The sequence below is a fragment of the Punica granatum genome, chromosome 3, assembly GCF_007655135.1.
Source record: "Punica granatum isolate Tunisia-2019 chromosome 3, ASM765513v2, whole genome shotgun sequence".
Taxonomy (NCBI): domain Eukaryota; kingdom Viridiplantae; phylum Streptophyta; class Magnoliopsida; order Myrtales; family Lythraceae; genus Punica; species Punica granatum.
Genome location: NC_045129.1, coordinates 31,390,197 through 31,414,101, shown reverse-complemented (window position 1 = coordinate 31,414,101; position 23,905 = coordinate 31,390,197). Strand labels below are relative to the sequence as shown.

The following is a 23,905-nucleotide window of genomic DNA, read 5'->3' as shown; positions in this document are numbered from 1 at the left end:
GATTTCGAGTATCAAAATTAAGATCTCCCAAAGGTGGGCTGATCACTATAAGCTCGCTGGAAAACTAATAAAGATCTCATAAAGGGGCAAGTATACGTAAGCAAAGGAAAAACAAACAACTTGAAGCTGCGTGGCGGCAAACATAAGCAAACTCAACTATGAGTAGAAATTTGATCGACTAAGAGAATTTTGAACAACTTACTACCGAGAATAATTACATTAACTAAAACTATGGAAACAAAATAAACTATCAAATCAAACAGCAAAAAGGAAGAGAGAACCTATCAATTAAACTCAAGACCTCAACCCAGGGCAAATTATAAGCAAGCTTTGGTTAAGAAGATACCTCTCATTAGAGGCTATCTTTAAGATTTAATCATCAGACCACTCATTCGAGATGATCTCTAATGAGAAAGTAGATGCGTTTTCTGAATAGCAAAAGACCTCTCTCACTAGGGACGACTGCTAAGACTAAACTCTCGAAGAACTATCATTACAGGAAATTTCTAAAACCACATAATCAAAGACCTCTTATTAAAGGTAATCTCTAAAGCCAAATGATCGAGGACCCCCTTATCAGAGGTAATCTCTAAAATTAAATCATTAAGGAACCCTAATCAAAGGCAATATCCAGAACTTTTGAGTGTCCCTACGGCACGAGTATATGAGTTGGGACAAAATTTTGAACAAGCACACACTAGTCCCGCACTTTTTCCGAAAACACGAAACTGGGGGGGGATATGATATGGGCCCAAGCCTAGGGACCCATAAACCCAAGCCCACATTGATTGAACAACCACAAATAATTGGGCCCAAGGCCCATACCCATGTCAGATGGCAAAGGAAGTAAGCGGGAACAAGTTAAAAGGAGGTAATTTCGAATAGTAAAAGGGTCATGAGGAGAACAACTGAATATACCCCTTCCGTTCATTCGACTGCATTGTTCACACCCCATAACTCCTTTCACTTCATTATATATATTCGAGGTACGCAACTTTTTAAGGGGTTCACTCATTCATTATGACAACAATTTAAGTATCGGAGAGGGAAAATCAGAATTTCCTCACAATATTCCCCTTCTTGTAGGTTATCCAAGCGTGGAATTCGAAGAAGTATCGTCGTCAAGCAGTAAATGTCCATTCCTTCCAGACGAGATTGATCATCCTATTTTTAAAACAGCATCAGTATTATTGTTATAATCTTAAAATCCTCATCTAGTTGTAGATATACTATATATATATATATATTACGTATATGTTAAATATATTTATATCCTTACCGCTCCAATTGCAATACTATACTATAATATAATATATTTGTTAGGAATCTCAATTGTTATATAAAGTGCCAAATGTCACCTTGAAACTAATAGAGGAAATATTGATTTCAAATCATTATTTCCTCTATTTTCCTTATTAAATATAGATTACTATTAATAATTTTTAATTCCGAAAGCAATTTTAATTTTATAACTTAGCAATAATTTTCTGAAAATATATAAGGATTTCTAAAATTTTTAAAAATTTACCATCCCAATATCTAAATTAAGTACTCATAAAATTGAAAAAAAAAACTCAATGCCTTATTATTTTTGAAAAATAAATTAACTGTAAAAGCATACTATAATTTCAATGATAAATAAATAATTTCACATTTGTACTGGTGAAGTATCTAGTTTATTTAAATAATACAAAAGAGAGAGAGAGAGCAATAATGTTGCTAAATTAATAAAAGCGAGGGCCCATTCAATAGGTGCCATCAACAGTCGACATTATTAGATGGATCCACCATACATTATTTTTCAACAAAGAAACATTCATCAAATGAGCACGCATAAAAATAAGTGATATATAATATACACAACATAATCTATCCCGAAAAAGGAAAAAAAAGAAAGAAGAGAGATTGTTAAACTGTATATTCGGTGCTCTCCTAAACAAATACTTGTGCAATTAAAAGACATGCGATATCCGACATGTTACGAGCAAATAATTTTTACATGGATCATAGAACGGTATCTTTATGAAAATAATTCTTTATTCCTTTTCGACAACGCTGTCCCTAAATAGCAGTTCTAAATTAGTATAACTTATATAAAAGAAACTAATTAAGGGACAATAATGGAGACAAAAGATTGGTATGAGCGCTTCATTTTGACGAGAAGCAATATATTCTTTGCTCTTTCTTTTCTTTCCCCTCGATAATGGCATCCCCATAATGAAAATGTTATGATCTTTATACACTATCAAACGAAAATCTCTCTTTAATTCCTTGCTATTTTCGTTATTATTTTACTAAGAATTTGAATTTAATTCCCTAGGCTCATCACAATGCTATGTTTGGCTAAAGCGGACTATTGATAATTTGGATGCGTCCAGGCAATTCACTTTTTTCACTCAGCTGGTAATACTATTCCAGCGTGGGGTGTCTATTTAGATTACCGGTAACAGGGGTGTAAACGGGCCAAGCTGAGCTTGAATATAGCAATCTCAAGCTTGGCTCGCTTGTCAACTCATGGTGAGCTCGAGCTCGGGCCCCAGTGTGAGCCTAAGCAGTCAAGCTTGAGCTCAACTTACTGGCACAGAAGAGGGCTCGATCTCGACTCATTTAGACTCGTTTTGATCAATGACCTGATCTAGAGCAGATAGGGGATAATGGGCTCAACGCTCATTATGTGGCGTGGGTTGGCCTTGTATTTTTTTATTGGATGGGCATGGGCCGCATAATATATACATATATAACTTATAAGGATATATATATATATATATATATATATATATATATAAAAGCTCGTTTAGACTTGTGAGCTTTACAAGTCGAATACCATTGAGCTCAACCCTACTACACGTTAAGTTAGTTCAAGCTATTATGATCATTATATGATAAATTCTTTTGCTTTGAACATTGTCTCCACTTAAAACTGTTATTCGCCTAAACTAATATGACAATAGAATAATACACCAATTATAAGTTAGTCTGAGCCAAATGTAGTACTTGCTCTAATTAATATCTTTTGTATAAATTAATATTGTTCATATTCGTCTTATCGAGCAAGATATAATTGATTCCATTCATTAAATAGCTTGTAATTGGAAATAAATATTTAAATTAAATTGACAAACAAATAAGCGTAAATAACATCAAAATAAAATCAATAATTTGTAAATTATGATAAAAATAAAAGTGAAAATAAAGTTATTTTAAATAATTATCTAAAATAAAAAGTCCAAGATAAAGTTATTGTATAAACTAAAGAGTATAATATGATTACATTTTCTATTATATATTTTTGAAATAAAAATAATTGTAAAATATAGTAAAATATTTTTTTTAATCCTAAAATAATTTAAAGTAAATAATTATTATCTAGTAAAAAATAATTTTTTGTAATGTAGTTGAAAAACAAAGATCGAGATCTGATGCTTGGATCGGGTTTTAAAAAATAAAAGTGCCTAATGAAATATATACTGGGATATTATTAATAGAGTAAAATGTGGTTTGCACCCCGACCTTTGATCCTATTAGCAAAATGCCTCCCGACCTTTAAAATTTTGGACTATGCCACCTAACCTATTTAAAAAATGGCAAAGTGCATCCCAGGTACTTTTCCGATCACTTCTTCCTGTCAAACATTAATTTATCATCAATTTATTTATTTCAGTTTTTAAAATATAATTTGAAAATTTAAAATTTGAAATTAAAGGAAGAAACCCCAAATCTTGAACGGAAAAGAGAGCTTCTCTTTCTAAATCTCTCTCTAATACAAACGCAACCATCCACGAACAAGACAATACTTACACTCTCACCCACGAGCTCAATACGAAAATTGCAGGCATTTGATTTGTTATAGAGGATCAAAAGCTTTTGCACAAATTTCATTTCCTTATTACCTAATGAAGTTGAAGCATGCAGGTACAATCTCCTACGTGGGGACAACCAAACAAAGTGGCTGTTACTGTGGGTTTTGGTTAATCGGTCAATAGAATTAAGGATGAATCCGAAAAGACCGAATTGTAAGGAGAAACGTAGGTTGAACGGAATCACATTTATGTGAAAAATGGAGAAGGGCAAGGATCTTACATGCGAGAGATTTGGGATGAGAGGGGGGAGGTGGTGACCACCTAGCAAACTGATGGCGGTCTCTCTCTTACGTTCTTTTGTTTCTTTTTATTTAATTTTTGAAATTATTTTTAAAATTTTGAAATTGAAATTAATGATAAATTAATTTTTGGCCAGAAAAAAGTGGTTGGAAAAGTAAGTCGGGATGCACTTTGCTTCTTTTTAAATAGGTAAGGTGGCATATTATAAAATTTTAAAGGTTAGGGAGCACTTTACCACTAAGCTCAATGATGGGGTGCAAACTACATTTTACTCTTATTAATATAGAAAATATCTTCTAAACTTTGGAAAATTAAAAAAATCGAAGTTGAAAAAAAAAAACCAGTTGCAGATCTACGAAGGAGGATGGAGGGATCAGTGGTGGCTCCTGGCGCCAGCCACCTCCCTTCAAAAAAATTTTTAAATTTCAAAAATTTGGCTTTTATTAGGTTGGTTTATTGTGGGATGACATAGTAGTGATGAGGCTGTGACATGACAGTCGTGGGTGATATGGCAATGATAGGTGACACTGAAGTAGAAGAACCCATGTTTCAAATGAATAAATTCAAATTTGAAAAGGATCTTTTGAACAGCAGTATCCACAATTCCTTTGAGGGCTCTGTAGCAAGAGATGATATATTCTGTTAACGATAGTCGTTAGGGTAAATTGGGAAAATTCATGAAAAGTTACAACCCTCACCACATAATAGTTCACCTACACATCTTCATCGTCATCGACATTGTTTTTCAACCGGAAGATCGAGAGCTAACTATGGAGACTTCAGGCTTTCTTTTGGCTTCTATTGAATCGAGAAATAGTTTTGATTGTCCATCTTTTTTATTTGACATAATATTAATATACATAAGGCATCCTCTAGATAATTTAATGAGAAACAATTTGAAAGAAGTGAGTCGACCATCTAGAGGTTACCAAGGAACCATGCACAGCACGGAATAAGGGAACTGTCGAATACACCAGCTACGCCTAACATGTGTTCTATAAGTACAAATACCCCCAATATATCGAAACTCATTGGAGAGATGGCCGAGTGGTTGATGGCTCCGATCTTGAAAACGTCAAAACAAGGTATTTCTATAATAAGAAAAGAAAAAAAACCTCGGAGATGGGTAAACTCATCAACAGACTCTCCGTACTCTTAGTTTTATATTTGTTGGCGGAATTTGATTGATATTTGTGGCAGGAAGACTCTTGAAAATTGATGTAGTATTAGGGTGAAAATTGTGAGATGCTAACATAAAAGACTAGAAATACTAAGGGCAAAATATGTAAATAATGGACGAGATTAAAATTTGTCGAGATCTAAAGGCTAAAATTAATGTTCTACCTTAAAATACAATGTTCCATCCTAAAATCTACCTTTAATGTATAGTTTCTGTTTTACTCCAATCAAATCAAATACAAAATTTTTAGTCCCACTTTTTTTAGTCTCGCCAACCAAACCAACATAATTTAATTAAAATTTCAATTATGGTCATCACGTACATATTTGATATAAATAAATATACAAGAGCTATTATCAGTGAACCAAAACATTCGGAATTGTTATGTGAATAAAATGTAAAAGAGAAAACATTCAATTTGGTCCTCGAAAGATCAATTTGCCAATAATTTGGTCCTTCAATGAATTTTGCCAATAATTTGGTCCTTAAAAGATTAGTTGGCCAACAATTTGATCATTGAAAGATTAATTTTGCTATCAATTTGGTCCTTCAATGAATTTTGCCAATAATTTATGCTGCGTTTGGTTTGTGAGTAACATTTTAAAATCAGATTTTGATTTTGAAAAAGAATTGTATAAATGGTTATGTATGAGGTCCATCCTTTGACTTTGTATGAGTAATTTGATTTTGATTTTGATAAAGAGTAGTATAAATGGGGCCCATCATTTGACTTTGTATGAGTTATTTTGTTTTATTGTGGGTAGAATTAAGTTAAAGTAAAATTTTAAAATCTTACTTTGAAACCAAACAGAACATTAGTCATCGAAAGATTAGTTAGCCAACAATTTAGTCCTCGAAAGATTAATTTTGCCCACAATTTTGTTTTACGAAGATGCCAAATCGGGTTTGGGGATTAAAAAAGTAAATTTTCAATTGTCGTTAGTTAAGAATGTCTCATCTCTACTTCTAGGTTAGATTATCATCATGACATCAACGGTCAGTTAACGTCGGGACTAAATTGTCTGCTGGAACGGTCTTTCAAAGATTAAATTGTTGGCAAATTGATCTTTCAAGGACCAAATTATTTCCCAACTAATCTTTCGAGGATCAAATTGTTGGCAAAGTTCATTGAGGGACCAAATTGTTGGCAAACCGATTTTTCAAGAGCCAAATTGAATGTTTTCTCAACTTAAAAAGCTACCCTAATATGATTACTAATATTATTATCCAAGAACAAATAATGGGAACTAAATTTTATATTTGGCAATACTTGTCCATATTTTTGGCATATATTAATCGATATGCTCTTTTATGAAATCCAAAAGAGTTTACCTAATAACTTCTTTAATCAAAGAGGGCGTTGCGCAGTAACGCATAGTCTCGCCGGTAACCAAGAGGTTCCGGATTCGATACTTAGTTGGTATGGTTGTCAGAATCGCAATTCGAAGGGTGGGCACCGATTTCGTTTCCATGGTGTGAGTCAGGAAGCTGGGATTGGTGATGAATCGGGCCAAGAATCGTAGAGTAGCATAATCGGGTCGATTCTGCGATTTCGGGTTCATCCCATAGTTGGACCAAGCCTAGCCCAGAGTTGGGCCAAAGCCTGACCCTAACCGTTCCCCTCTTCTTCTTTCTTCCAGTCGGCTTTTCCCCATTTCCCCCCTTTCTTCTAGTCTCTTTCCTACTTTTCCTCTCGATCTCGATGACTTTGCTCTAAATCCTCGAACCAAGTACCTTCGGTTTCTCCGACCAAGGGGTTGGGGGGGCTAGGCATTTTATTTTCCATTTGTATATATGCATAAGAGTTCTTGTCTTGAGTCAATACTCGGTTAGTGTAAGGCTAAGCAGACAGTTGTGATATCCTTGAGCAAGAAGAGCTGAGAAAATGGCGGAGCATAAGAAAATGTTGAAGCCCTGTCCAATTTTATTTATTTTTTTACTTTATTGAAGATTGATGCATTGAATCTTTTTTTTTTAATTGAAGCTAATTGTTTAACGTTAATATTAAGGGTAAATTACACTGGCGATCCAAAAATTTTTACAAATGTTTTAATATGGTACACAAAGTTTTTTTTGCTACTTGATAGTACAAAATGTTTCAAAGTTGTTTCAGTATAGTACAAACCGTTATCTCGCCATTGACGCCGCCAAGCCATCCTTTACAAGATTTGTAAATTTGCACCATCATGTAACTTACGTAAAACATTTTGTACTATTAAATTACAACTTCAAAACATTTTGCACCATCATGTAACTTCCTAAAAAAATCGGTTTTGTGCCATCAGTGTTAGTTTGACGGTGTCAACGGCGAGATAATGGTTTGTATTATACAAAAATAATTTTGAAACATTTTGTATCATCAAGTAGTAAAAATAATTTTTTGTACCATATTGAAACATTTGTAAAACACTTTGGACCACTAATGCAATTTACCCTAATATTAATTGTTTTGAAAACACTTCGGTTTTATAATTGTAGGTTTTTTTATTTATTTCTTTGCCCTTAATATTTCTCTTTCGTTGGTTCTAGTATTCTTTATGAACTTTAAGTTGAGTTGTAATAAGTAATAATAATAAGAAAAAAAACTCATTCTTATTTGAATGAATAATGATTGATTTTTTATGCTTAGGAAAGTAGAAAACATATATATATATATATATGTTTTTTTTCCAATTACAGGTAAAATATTACGATTCACGATTCGATTCTACAATTCACGATTCTACGATCCTGGACCGATTCTAGGTAGAATCGCGATTTTGACAACCTTATTAGTGGGATTACTTATGCCATTTTATTAGCTATTTGAATTTATATTTCATTGTGTACATGAGCCACCGTTGTAATTGAAAAAAAAGAGCTTAGTAATATAATTGAGTATGCATAATTTATTTATTGTTGGATAACAAAGGAGTCCGAAGTATGATTTGAACCTGAGACTTTTTGTTGATAGGCCAACCCTATTGGGTTGGGTATGCATAATTTTTATAGATAGTTAATCCCATTATATACTTTAAATAAATTATTGCATAAAAGAATACATGTGATAACGGTACTATTGATAAAGAATTTCCAAAGAATCTTTTCCTAAAATAAAATAAAATCAAGTTTCATGTTTTGATAAATAACTATCTATTGATCGGTTTGTTCTTTTTTGGGTAGAGTGATCGATTGGCTCATAATTGTAAAACCTTTTATAAATTTTAACTTCATAATTTGTTAATTTTGTTAAACCATTTGTCATATATATGGGTGGGAAACCAATTTCATGAAGTCAAGAAGCACATACTATATGTTGTCGATATTGAATTCATATGTAAGCACATGAATAAATTCTCATTGAATATATAAGAAATTATATTTAGTAGCAAAAACAATTTAAAGTTTATAAAGACAAAAAGGGCAATATTGGTAATTTTTCCCAATCAATACTTCAAATTACTTTATATTTCTATAATAATTTTATAATAATGATTATGAAAAACATAATCTTATTTGATCCGGCGGTTCGATCTGTAATCTATCTTGTAATGAGAAATGGATCAATTTATAATCTCTCAATATCTTGGTGATTTGTGATCCACAACGTTAGATTATAGACACGAGTTATCTCGTAAACGAAACATGCATAGATACAATTGAATTGGCTCGACAAATTTCAGATATCTACAATTCGAATAATCTTCTCTTCAAATTGTCTAGATTACAATGTGTAGAAAGCTGGAAACTGAATGTGAATTTCCTCATTTGTCTGTGTATATTTCCTCTCGGAAGCACACTCCATCTGTTCCTCTGCCTGGTCTTGTTTTCGTTGATGTTGTCTGTTGCGAGGTAGGTGTCGTTTTATGCTGGGTGGGGTGTCGTTGGGGACTGGGTGATGGAACCCGCCATAATCAATGCTACACAGGGCTGATCCACTGGAACCTGCACCACAGTAATACATCCTTTTCCTTAAAAATGTGAGCAAATCATAACTGTCAGATCTTCCCTGTCAGTGTCTCTGACAGGTTGTTCTCCACACGAGTGGTCTTCCTGTTCCACTGACAGCTGCAGTACTTTCCCACCTCGGTGGGCCCAATTTGACCCCTCAAGAGCAACATCAAATTGCACCCTTAGACATCTACGTATTTATAAAGATCTCATCTAATGTTCTTCCAACGTCGGTCACCGTTGATGATCGAAAGAAAGAACCCGAATTCAGTTGTCAGAGCGGTCGGATAAGCTTTCTATTAAGGGTTATGCTCAATTTTTAGGAACCAAACTTCATTTCGTGTTCTTTTTATTGTAATATATAAAAAATAATTGGACTTACAAAGTGACTAGCGCCAAAGATCCAATAGAAATGCAAGTTCTTGTGCGACTTTGTGAAACCTCTTGTTCTTGAATCAATCCTGCAATATAACCGCGTCCTGTCCATATTCAAAAATGTCTGCAGCCCTTCTCACCTGAAAAATGTCTATTTATAGCGGCAAACTAAAATATCGTTCATACAACAGCTACAACAGTGAGGTTGGACTAAATTCTTTGGAATCAAATTTCACGCGATGCATTATAGATTAACTACAATTAAAGGATCGATGATCGTGATAATTTTATTCTAGAGATAGAAAAATGAAATTCTAAAATCTCAGAGAAAGACGTACTTGAGCTTTCCAAGCCATGCTTCAGTTGCCTTAGTTGCACAGATGAGGTCCAACTAAAAAAAGGCAAAAATAAAAAGCATGAAACCTAAATTAAGGAAAAGAAAAAGATCAGAACGGGGTCTAGCATTCTAGTATAGTGGCACATACCATCGCATGTTGATCTAGAAGTTGCAGATTTGATACCTAATGTAACTAATTATATCAATTTATTAGTTATTTAGGATTTTTTTCATAGTACTATGCATTGGATCTCCTTTTCGACCGAAAAAATTAAAAGAATGGAAGAAAAGACCAATTTTCTATTGCAAAAATCAAAACATTCTCTTTTCAATACTAAGAGATGGACCACGGAAAATTGTTGATCGTGATGTGTGAACACAAATATAACCATCTAGTAGATTCCAAACTGTTGAATTACATATTTTCGTTTGGTCGAATGCCCTACCAGAAATAAAATGACTTAACACAAACCCGAATAGAAAATACAAAACTTTGGTCATGAACCAACCTTGTAAAAAGGAAAAAAAAGAAGAAAAAAAGGATATTTAGTGGGGATTAATCCATATGCAATCCCAGCAAAACGATACATTGGGAAAATGTCGTCAATAATTAAAAAATGAATTTTGGAAATAAAAGAAGATCAATTGATATGTCTTACTTACTTGCCCATTGTACACTGTAACATTCACTCCCTTCGCAAGCAGCTCATCTACCTGAAAAAATTGAATACTTCTTGGTAGAATATCGATTACATGAAATACCTCATAAATAATCTAAATCTGAAAGAGGAGCTATTTTTGCGCTTTGATAAGATGAAGTACCTCATTGATTCTCGGTTTCATGAAGTCTCCTGCGAAGTAATCAAATACAGCATTGCCCTGGCTTCCCCATCTGTAGATTGGAAGGATCATATAATCGATGAAAGTTAGCTTACGGCTATTGAGATATGTAAATAAGAAAGAAGAAGAAATCTTTCAGTACTTACGTGACATTTTCAGGGATGATCTTGAGCTTCTTCCGAATGGGTCCTTCCATTAATCTTTTTATATCTCCATCGTTGCCCGTGGAAGAAGGAGGAGACTTCAAGTAGTTTAAATAGGTTGAGTATCTCTTGACTGCAATTGCATTGACATGTTCCTTGGCCGCCACTGATGATGACAATGGATCCATAAAAGAATCCAACAAGAAATTGTAGAAATCCTGCAAAATTCAAAAATATTAAAATAATTACAAAAAAAATCCTTAAACTCTTCAAGCAATGTGAATTGTCATCAATTACATAACTATTTTTTGGCCACCAATTAAATTACTATTTAAGTATATATAAAAAAAAGACGAGGGTGCCAACTAGGCTATACAATTACTATAAATATAAAAAAAACCCAGAATTTGTTTTTGATAACTAAAAAAGAATTCTTTTTTCTGTAGGGGGGGAGGGGGGGAATAACTCACACATACCACTGAGTTGCTGCCTTGCGATATGACATGCTGAAGCTCACCCCAAGAATTAGTTGCCTCAACGTACTTCCCGTGAATTAGCTCATCTCTGATCTTCTTAGCAACACTGTTGTTTTTCCGAAACTAATAATTAACGCAATTTCCCCCCAAAAAGGAGGAGGAAAAGAGATAAAAATCGTAGTCATAATTTCGATGGGGGATATTTATAATCAGATATACCTCATCGACTTCTTGAAGCCGTTGCTATCTAATCGGGAAAGGTCTTTGAGGAGAGGAGCCCATGAGAGCTGCATATAACTCGAGAATAATAAAATTCCGGAAAAAAGAAAATATAGAGATTTGGAATTAATTCTACCCAAAAAAAAAGATGTGGAATTAATTTTCACTCGATAAAGATGGAAACAGAGATTGTTAATGCTACTCACTACATAATCTTCGGGGGAGATCCAACTGTCTCCCAGACCCACACCTGCACAATCCAATCAACTCACAATATTAATATTTTTCATAGTTTCAATATAAGCTTTGAGTTAATGGAAATCATGAATTATTGTATGAATTTCCGATTCTGAAAAATCAAATTCTTTTTTCTGTTTTCATTTTCTGTGAAAGTCAAGATACTGCAGCAAGTTCAATTGGAAACGGGTTGTTTTCCTAATTTTCTACTTAACAAGAAATTAGAAACCATACCGAAAATGAACTCGAGTAAAGATTTGAGTGCTTCCTTGGTTTCCCGGTTTACCGAATCAAATAATTTCAGGAGATTTTCTTAGGAAACCGGTAATGGAAAACACAAAAACCGAAAAGGGAAGAAATTTTTTCAGAAAATCCTTGTTGAAAACAAAAATGGGAAATTGGATAACTCGTTCGATTCCGATTGCGGAGCAAACTTTACCTCCGAGCTTGAGCTTGAGCTTCCCAGCTTCGATGGCATTGAGAGCAGCAAGGGCGAGAGTGACTGCATATTTCCCTCCATAGGACTCTGCAACGATATACAGAGGACTCTTCTGCAGCCCCTCATCTCAATTGAAAATCTTGACCAATAGAGTCGTCAAATCATCGGCAGCCTCTTCGTCCGTCTTCACGAACAGCTTGTCGTCACGCGCATCCTCCACGAAGCTGAACCCCGTCCCCACAGGGTTATCCTGCTCACAAGAAACCACTCGGAGTCAATGCCCGTGAAGGAATTCCGATGGGGAACTGCTGGACTATCAACTATGCATTCATGGGCGGGCGATAATGGTAAGTACCACGAAGAGGAGATCGGCAACCCGTAGCCATGTCGAGTTCCTCGGCTTCAAGTTCGCATCCAGGGGCCCAATCTCTTGGAAGTTTCCGTACCCAACTCCCGAGGCCCCCTGGTTTTAGGAATCAAGTCAGAATTATTGATCATTCAATAATAAGGCCCGGTCGAGCTCGAGCTTGAACATGTCAGTCAGTCTGATATGGGGCCCTGACGCGACTTACCGGTCCCCCCTGCAGCCAGAGAATGACAGGCCATGATGGATCATTGATTCTGTATGGACTTCTATACAGCCACCAGAACATGTGAGCCCCTGCATTTTCCGCAATTCAACCCGAAAACCATTAGAGGACTCGATAAAGCGAAATCGACGATTTTTGACAGCGGAGGGGGCAACTGGGGCTTACTGTGTCTGACTTTGACGTAACCCCATTCCTCCGATCCGTCGTCTGATTTCAGGATGGCGGCAGTGAACCCATGAAGAAGAGAGAGCAGAGCAGAGACAGCCAGTAGAGCACACAGAATCTTTGCCATTGAAGAGAAGAAAAAAGAGAAAAATCAAAAGTTTTTTCAGATGTCCAGTTCACGGAGGCTTTTATGCACAGAAAGAACAACAGGGAGGAAATGGTAAATCCCCTTTCGTTGTTTTTTCCTGCAACAGAAACAACAATTATGTAATATTTTTTAGGATTAATAAAAAAAAATACAAACTTTTCACATTTTAACAATTCTAGTATAAACTATTTTCCTTAATCTAAAAGCACACAAACTTTCGATTTAATAACAATTCTTGCATGACGTCAAATTTTCCGTTAATTTGGACGGAATTGATGCCACAGAAGGCGTCGACGACCTCAATCGCGGGAGGACGCCGGCGATCCCAATGGAGAGGATGGTGATCAGAATCGAAACCCCCCACCCCCGGAATCGGGTGAACCCTCAAATTGGGAATTCTCTCGATTTCGGCGAGTGTAGTCACGACTCCAGCCATCACCCTCCCGATTTGGGTCGCCGACGCCCACCCTCGATTGGGATCGCCAATATCCTATATAGCTTCGATTTCGTTCAAATTAATAAAAAATTTAACGTCATGCTATAATTATTATCAAATCGAAAGTTTGTACATTTTTAGATTAAGAAAAAAATTTCGTGTTAGAATCGTTAAAATGTGAAAAGTTTATGTTGTTTTTTTTTTAAAAGAATTAACCCTATTCTTTATGATGGATAGAAAAGGAAAGAGAAAAGAGAGTGAAAATTGGGCGAATAATAATTTAACAAATATGTGATGACTGGGCAAAGTTTATTTGTTACGTTCAAAACTCAAAAGTAGCACATGTGACTAACGTGCGTAGGTTTAAAGTCTTTTGGATTCTTCCAAAATGCGAGAACCTAATATATGTATGTATACATATATATTTATATATATATATATGTATGAGACTTAGAGGTGTGCACGGATACCGGGTATACTCGGAACCGGTCAGAATCTACCCGTTAGAGTAAGGTCTAAGTAACTCGTATTGAAAATAGGGTAGGTTCCGGGTATTAAAATCAGAAACGGGTGAAAATCGATTCTGATTCCGATTCTTGCCTATAAGGTACCCGGAACCGATTATTTATTAAAAAAAAGAAGAAGAAATAGTAAAGTTACTTCTCTTCTAATGAAACAGAACAAAAATACTTTATTGTGTGGGATCGTATTATGGATGTTTAATTTTATTAATAGATTGATGAGACATATTATTTTTTTATTGTTGTGGATTAATCTAAATCTTTGTTGATATTCTATTTGGTATGATTACTGATTATATATGTGAAATTTTCAATTTTATTAAGGGAGAGAAAAAAATTTAGAGGTTCCAACAAGTTACTTGGAACCTGAAGTATAATATAGGTTCCGGTTCCAGGATTCAATAGGGTAGAGTCCGATTCCAAAATTTTGGAACTTATCCTTACAAGATAGGGTTCGAGTATCGTGAAAAATACATGATACTCGGAACCAATCACCCCTAATGAGACCTCTCCATTTGTTCAGCAATAGGCTTACATGAGCTGAGGAAAGCTCATGATTGAACAGAACATCCATTAACATCCCCTGTATGTGCGCTGTGTGATTGCCAATATAAATTCATTATGCAATAGATAATATACCAAAAATGAGATGAAAAATCTTTATTTAAGTTTTGTCCTATTAATGTTCATCAATTCAATTTTAAATATTAATTAAAATTATAAAATGTAAATGTCTGCGCAATGCGCGGGTCACATAACTAATTTGATTCATTTCATAAGAATTCAATTGAATTTTGTTATTTGGAATGCAAATGTCACAAGGTTTTTTTTTAATAAGTGCAATATTTACATTGGATTACAAATTAAGCCAAAATTAATCAGATTTAGCCATAAATCAATTTATTTGAAATTAAAAATCTTAATTATATTTAAAAATGCATTCTAAACAAGATTATTCATTCAGCTCATTACAGTTAAATTCCTTAATTCTTCAAATAATATAAATTATTTATAATTGAATTGAATCAAATTAAAATGAATTGAATGAAAATCATTTCTTGCGAGAGTTAATTCCAAACGGGATCTTAACGGCTTGTTTGGTTTGCCAATCACATTTTAAAATCACAACTTTAATTTAATTATATCCACAACAAAATAAAATAATTCATACAAAGTCAAAGAGTGAACCCTATTTATATCACTTTTTTCCACAACAAAACAAAATAACTCATACAAAGTCAAAGGGTGGATCCCATTTATATTATTTTTTTTCAAAATCAAAATCTGATTTTAAAATTCTATTATTAAACCAAACGCAACATAAATAAGTCTCAATTTCGAATCTTATGAAAATGGGGATGGGAATCCCATTGTGGAGTGAGTTCTAACTTATTTTGGGTCCCCATTCCATCTCATGTAGCACCAAAATGGGTCTCTCGAAAATGGAAATGGGGACGTATGCTCTTAAGGGGCAATTGCCCCCCCCCCCCCCCCCCCCCCCCCCCCCCCCCCCCCCCCCCCCCCCCCCCCCCCCCCCCTCCCACAAAAGGGTAGAAAGGTATTCTTTTTTTATAATTTTGTTTTATCATCTAAAGGGATTAGGAATTTTTAGACCCCTCCCTCCCGCGCAACCCTCCCCCCTCAGTTTATATCAGCATAGTTAATTTATGTAATTTGCCACCTTATTGCTTGTGAAGGCTGGAACATTTCTCTTACCTCAATAGATACAATATTTACTTAAATAAATAATATAAAGATAGAAAGAATTAAATCAGCTGTATAACTTAAAAACTTAAAGTTAAATATAAATATTCACCCAAAAAAGAGAGTTAAATATATCTTTTAATTTATAGTAAAAATATGACGATACAATCTTAATCTTAGTATTAAAATAGTGAACTGAGTGGTCTTTCTTGGAAAGTCACAAAAAGTACATTTGTATATTCATATAATGGTTATCATCTCCTTCCAATGAGCTCCTTATTTTATTTTTCATATTATCGTGTTGTAAATATAATTGATTGGTAGAATAGAAAAAATAATATGTTAGTTGATTTAAAAATATTCAAGATTTCTAGTACAAAGATAATATGTTTTAGCTTACCGGAATATCTATAGATGATATTTAATCCTACTAAGTAGTATATAGCGCAATATTTGTACATAAATATGGAGCCCCCTGACCGAAAATTCCTGGCTCCGTCCCTGTCTTCTTCTAATATCACCAAATTTATATCTATGAAACGAGTGAGGAAAAATTTAATTAATGCCCAGTAAATATTGTTGGCTAGCTTGAGACCCCTGCATCGAGGCAATATTTACTAACCTTCTTTCTCCTGTTTGCTTCAGTTTTCTACTGTTCTGCTTCTGCAAATCAATCAACCTAGTGGTTTCGAATCATGCGAGCTCTTCGGAACAATCTCGGCGATGGGCCATGAGCTGTTACTGGACGCTCCCAGCATAATTACCATTAAGAAAGAATAATTCATCAACCAAATCAAACAATTAATATTGTGCTGCCGGTGGGTTCATTTGTCCCCTACAATTTTTAATATTAATAATGCAGGATTAGATAATTTGAAGAATTGACTGAGATTGAAAGCACACTGCAATGCTTTGCCTTCACCCTCGAAATAATTTGTTTCACACAGTATCTTTCATTTTATAGATGGAACTGCACAGGGAACAATTAATTTTTCTTAGCCGGTATCGGATTGAACTTTTAATTGAATTTTGGTGATTGCTTGATTTGGGAGGGGAATAATCGATGAGCTAAATTTTATTATTTGTTTTTTTTCCAATTTATAAAATTATTATTTATTTGATTGAACTGTTAGATTTCAGTTCATTGAACCGGATTCGACTCGTTCACGAGCGTGATCGAGCGTCGTTGAGAATATGCATAGTCGCAAATATAGAAAGTCAAAGAATGAGGGGTGAATCTTCAGGTAAAACGATTTTGGACATGTGTATGATCCGTATCTTATTTAAATGGATCTAACGACAGGAAAAAAAAAAAACCACGATGATTATTTTTTTGGTCAATCGAGGTAGTATCACCCTCGCATGGCCATTAAGAAGAAGAAAGTTAAAATTGAAATGAAAAAGAAAAAAGAGGCGCAAGAAGAAGGTAAAAAATTACAAAAAACATGCAAGAGAAAGGAGTCGAACCAAGGCCATCTACATGGAAAACATGTCATTTAATCACTCAATTAAGCAAGTGTTACTTGATAAACAGATATTTAATTCTCAGAAGAAGGCAATGAAAAAATAAAAAAGCAATGTGGGCGTGGCAAAACAAACTGAAGACGTATGAGATAGGGACCCGTTTTTATTGTTTTATACAATTATAATGTTGATATAACTAGTGTCTATAACAATTTTTTGGGGAATTAGCACATTTAATTTGTTTTATTATATAATATAGATAGATTTTTTTATCAATTGTAACGTGGGAACAGGTTCTCATTTATTTTTTTTGTTTTACACATTTATTATTTTTTAATTTTCTTATTTTTCTTTGTTTTCAATTTTCTTTTGATCTCATAGTATTATATTATATATTTAAGTAAGAGTTACATTTTGTAACTACCTTTTCATTTATATGATGTTTAAGAAGTTGAAAATATTCATTATTCTTAATTTAAATATCATAAAGTTTAAAATAAAAGAGAGACTTTAAAGGAAAATATTTTCCATTTGACATTGTTTTTCCCCTCTGTCTTTGCTCCCTGGTGTCAGTCTCACCTTATTTCGCTTTCTCCTCTCTTAGCCTTCCAATCCCATATTCTATCATATTATTTATGTCTATTTTTTCTACCTCTTCTAAATCAATCAATTCATCCATGATCTTATTGGAAAAAATCATTATCGTGTCAAGCTGTATGCCATTAAAGTTTAATTTTATTTAATAAGAGATTTAGGTACATTTAATTGCAATAATAGGTAATCACGTGCATTGCAGTGAGAATACTCTGAAATCACCCTAAAAAATTGATGTCCTTCCTCGTGCACCTCAGACGTAAATTATATCGAAGTATTCACCAAAAAAATTATACCAAAGTATGAGAAAATTAGAAATTTCAATAGCTCTTCAAATTGAAATTTACAATTTTTATTAAATAATGAGAAGATTAGAAGCTTCAGCACCAATAACACAAGTAAATAATGTATCAAACATCTAAAAATGATTAACAATTATAAGTTTCTCTGTATTTGATAACGGCAATACATTTTATTGATGATGATCAAACTGTGTAAAAGAGATTCAAAACATGAGGACCATAAAAGTTGCACCAAGTCACTAATTACCACAATTAATCTAATCTCATAAAATCGAATAAGGAACACTGGAGTTGTAAAATGGAAATTAGGTAAAGAAACACCTCTTCCACCACTTGTTGGATTAATTGGAGCGCCTTCCTTAGCTTTGATGTTCTGAAATCTCATTGCCTGTCTATTCTCTTCGGGTAAAATTGCCTTTGGTTTCCCTCCCTTCCACAGTGAAGTAACCAATCTCCTATTGATCTTTGAAGACAGTTTTTCTTAAGCACTCGTCCATATCAATCAATTTAGTAACTGAACGGGAGAAAATTTAAAAAGGAAAAAAGAAAAAAGAAGAAGAAGATATCTCTTGATTCACCATGCAAGACACAAAAATCGCACTTGTTATTTCCAGTTAAACAATTCCATTTCTGCAATACATTGCTAGCAGCCAACCATGAGATGGATACTTTAGAAATATGCCTACATAACCAAATTGACAATTGCCAAGTAGCATACTACTTCCTCGGCCTAATATTCTGCAAGGCTCTTGTCATAGTAAATTATCAGCCAAGGTTCCATAAAACAGTATCTCAATCTACCCCTAAACCTGCAGAGCTTCACATCCCAACTCGGACACTCCCACCCACCTCCCCATGCATCAGTAAACACACAGTTATACTTGCCAAGAGGAGCAACTGAGGAAAAGCGGTAAAAACCCTTTCCCAAATATTAATTAAGGATTACTTTCCATCTAGTCATTTATCACCATACCGGGAAAAGATTTCTCTTTCCCATTTCTTGCTTTTATGAGTCATAAAGGGCTTTTGCAGTATGACAGAGTTTAAGCAGTTGTTTCCAACTCCATGAGTTACTTCTTTGGATTGACAGCCCCAAACACTTCTATTGTTCAGGAGGTATATATCTACTAAACGATGATGCCCAAAGAAATTCAAAATCATAATTCAATCTCTGAGAGCAGAGCAAGTCTCACAGGTCAGAATGCCTAGTTAGGTGTGTGCTTTACTTGGTTACTGGAAATAGAGGCTATATATTTTGTTTTTCTATCCGAAGTAGGAGTGGATCACTTTAGAATCTTGAAAATATATTTTTTTTAAATTAGTCGAGTGAAGCCCGGACACCCTCATTATAAAAAAAAAATTGACAATGATAACAACAAACAACTTGGAGCACACCAAAAAGAAAAGGACATGGAGAAAATGCAAGAGCAAATTATGGTAGTGAACACCATAATTTATTGGCAATATTTGACTAATATACTTATATGTTGCACGAAAATATATTGTGTGCTTGATTCGAATGGCTAGACTGTAGAGAAAGATGACAGAAAACAGAATTGGATCCCACTCTTTCCCAATTACAAGCTATGGAAAGAATTGTGGCAGGTCTCCTGCTCATAGAGTAGACATTCCAAGATTTGGGGCCCGAAAGACACTATGAAACCATATCACACAACCGGTACTCTTTTATGAGAATTGCTCTACCGTCTCCAACCAGATTTGCCAGAGTTTACTCCCGCTTCTCCGATGCAAAGCAAAGAAGCTTACCAGGCTTGATATGCCGTGATATCCCCTCCAAGCAACGTGCTTGAAGCCCTTCTATTAACTTAAACTCAATATCAACAGGGAAAACACGGATAAACGCTGATAATAAAAGAGGCACATTCCGGGAAGAGAACTGATTGAGTAAAGAAAAATTAATACGACACCACAAAGGCAAGAGGTGGAGCTTTAGATACATCGTATAAAAGTACGAGAGACGCCAGTTTAAATTGTATGCAATCTCCTAGCAATTCATTTGATTTATTTGATTTTATTTTTTTGTGTAATTTATCCTTGCAATCAGGTTCAGTTCAAATGTTCTTCCCAAATGCATTGTTTCAATCTAATCGAAAAATTCATTCACTAACTAAAAGATGGTGCAATAAACAGAGTAACTTAATCACATATGGCAAGACTTGGTTTGAGCATCTGAGGGCAAGGTAGACATATCTGACAGCAGAAAATGACAGCAAACCAAAAATCATAAGGCCAAGTTCATTGCGGACTTGCAACGAACAGGAACTATAATGGCCACTTGCCAGATTCAAAGAAAATCCGATGTCAAACACACCAATAATTATCTAAATTGCAGGCGAGAAGAGAAACAAGTAGATTCAGCATTGCAATGCAGGCAACCCATGTGATGAAACTTGGTATGGGAAGAAGGTGTCGATATTAGCGGGCAACCATAAAACATCTGTGATAGATAAGAGGAGGATTAATGAAGGTACCGTGAAGGGGCTGAAATCATAAAACGGCATGAATTGTAGGAAAGCAGGATCGGTTGTTTGTTGATTCTGAAACAATCAAATGAGCTTCACACTTTTATAGATCTATAGATTTAGATAGATTTATTACACTCAATAATTTTAATATATATATATATACCAGCCATGAAGGCGGTCCTAGATAATATGATCTACGAGTTCTACTGGATCTGAGAATCTAAACGGAATATACATCATATCCCCACCTATGGCTTTGATACCATTCTCACCCAAGATCTATCGTAGGGGATAACCATGGAATACAGGAAGAATAAGGATCTGATATGCATAGATGATCAAGATAAATATAAGATCAACATAAAAGATTTATTCAGAAACTTAGCCCATGATGGGCTGAAGGGAGTACATGATGTTCAAGAAAACAAAAGAAGACATGAGAAAGAGAAAGAAAAGGAAAGAGTCTGATATGACTCAATCCATGCTTACACTGGAACTTACACTTAGAAAGGGGGTTGGAAGATCCGGGTTATGGGAGCCGGATGTTTACATATGAGAAGAAGAAAGAAAGAGAGAATATTATCGGTGGATGAGTCGTGTCCCTCGATGCTGGAAGGAGACTCCTCTTATAGGCAGTGGTGGATGCCTTGACGCTGTGCAGCTTTGTACTGTGCACTCACATGCGGGGTTCCTGTTGACTCCAGTGGGAAAATACTGTAGCTATAGTGACCTTTTTTGTCGCAAATAGTGACAGGAGGCTGCTTTATGTCGGGTACGCTTGCCGAAAGGTTTTTTGTCCGTTATGGTACCACTGTGAGTAGTGGTGGGACGCTTCCGGAGATTGCGCTTATGTGGGGCATAGCCTTTTGAGCCGAAAGGTTTTTTGTCCGGTAATAATCCACATGTCTGAAGCAGTGGGCGGACGCTCTCGGTTGCTAAGGCTAATACCTTTGTTGAGCAATTCGGGAATCCAACAAATACTCCTCCTCGAATTTGTCAAGATATGAATCATGACGGGTGCTAAACCTTGGTTGGATCGGCATGTCGATGAGGGAGATATGAAGGAAAACCCTTTGGCATTTACCTGAGAACTGGAGAATATGCTCTGGGTATTGACGCCAGTGCCATTCATTTACCTGAACCCAAGCTCGCCATTTGCTGATTTGAGTAATGATTTGTCCATCTGCTGGCCAAAACTTTGCCTCTGGGGTGAGAACACTCCTTGAACTTACCGGAGAGATAAAGATATAATGGATAGCAGGTTGAACTTTTATGGGGGAAATCCACTCTGGGGGAGATGATTCAATGCATATGAAGAGGCTGGACGATCGGTGCAAGGACTTTTTGATGAGGTCCCAAGCATTATTCCCAAAAAGGGATTGATACTCTGGCCGATGTTCATCCTCTAGTCTTAAGATTACGGATTTGAGAACTCCATATTTCAGAAGATCACAAAAATCAAAATGGTGTTTATAAAATTTATCTTTTAAAGGAAAAACATAAAAACTTATCCTGGGGATCGAGAATTCCAGGATATGCCTGCAACCATCCATGAGTAAGATATCAGCTCTTTCAAAAGCATCATCCTCACTGTGTTGGTCACAGGGTTGTGGAAAATCATTTTGAAAATGGTTTTTTCTTTTCCAATTCCAAAACCATCCGTCAATTCCTTTTTGTGTGCAAGCACAGAACTGAAGGAGTCTTTTGAAGAAGGAAATCATGGTTGTAGTAAAATCCTGAAGACTTATCTCAGAAATTTTTAAGACAATGTCTTCCGGAAGTTTTGAAAGAAACAGGATTTCTCCTGCTTGGGGGAAAATGCCACTGAGAGTTACCTCAATGGGTTTTTTAGAAAACATTTTTCCAGTCATATTTCCGATGGGGGGAACATCTGACCGAATTATCGATGGAGTTGATGAGGACTCCAAATCCTGCTTGAATTTTTTATTTTCTTTTTCAAGAGCGTCTTTTTCTCTGAGGCAGGTCTCAGAAAACTCTAAGACTTCTATTCTTTCCGCACATAGGCTTTCTATTTCTTTTTTAAAGCCTTCATTTTCTTTTTCCAGAATATCTCTCCTTTTTTCACTCTTTTTTAATTTTTTCTTCAGAGCATGGTTTTCTCTCTGCATTTCTGCAAAGTGCTCTGTGAAATTATCGAACTCAACTAACCTGTTTTGGAGGAAAGCATGAGTCTGGGCTTTTTGGAGGGATAGCTCTTGTTGCAGCGAATCGATTTTTAGGCAAAGTGCCTGCTGCAAGGACGCTTTGCTGTTGCTTTGTTCCTCCATGTGAAGGACCAATGCATTTATGGATTCCTCACCCTTTTGAGGATTCTTTATGGAAGCCCATAAATTATCCAAGATGAGTTGTTGCCTGGGTCAGGCCGCCAAGCCGTGAGGCTGGACTTTATGCAGAATCGCTTTTTTGGAGGTAGATCCTGATGATTATGTGTTTTTCTCATAGAAGAGGAGCCTTCGCAAGCCTGGTCATACCAGAGGAGTTCCATGTTCCTGTATGTAGACATGAACAAGGGTTATGGCAGAATTATGTTTAAATGGACTCTTACAGGAGCCTGTAAAGCCAGGTGGCCTATGAATAGTTCATAGTCCTCCCGGGTTTTTAAAGTCGAGTTAATGTGCTGAAAATAGGGTTTTGAATTGCATTGAGGAATCTCTTTGCAATGCCTGTCAAAGAAAGCACATAACACGTTGGATACAGGATGATCGATGAGGGCACGGATTTTGTGGATGTATGCAGTGAAGATACGGTCCATAGAGTCTGTTTCCCCGTCCTGTATATCATTTTGTATTTTCTCAAGACTGTCGTCTTGCCACAGTTCTAACAGCCAATGGTGTAACCACTCTTGAGCAGATTCCACGGCCATATCCTGCGCAAAATGTATTAGTCTGTTTTGTAAATACATTTATTAGAGATGAAATGTAATTTTATTTTGCTTCCAAGCTTGTGCGTCTCTATGCCAAATGAGGTGACCAGAAACGGTTTTAAAAGCTGGATGAATGGGGTGCCTAGTATGACCTTATGGTTAAGGTTTTAAACTAGCAAAAATGAGGTTTTGTACCGGACTCTATTCTGCTCAACTTCTACCTCGCTCAACTTGTAACGGATGTCGAGTTTGGTACCACTAACCGAAGAAAGTGATTCAGTTGTTTTTTCATAGAATCTGGCAGGAATGATTTGTTCATTAATGCAATTTTCATC

General features: G+C 35.3%; 1 pseudogene; it reads right to left on the bottom strand.

The window, feature by feature from the left end:
- Positions 1-8,945: 8,945 nt before the first annotated feature.
- On the bottom strand, positions 8,946-13,198 carry LOC116199019 (annotated as a pseudogene).
- Between the last annotated feature and the right edge of the window lie 10,707 nt (positions 13,199-23,905).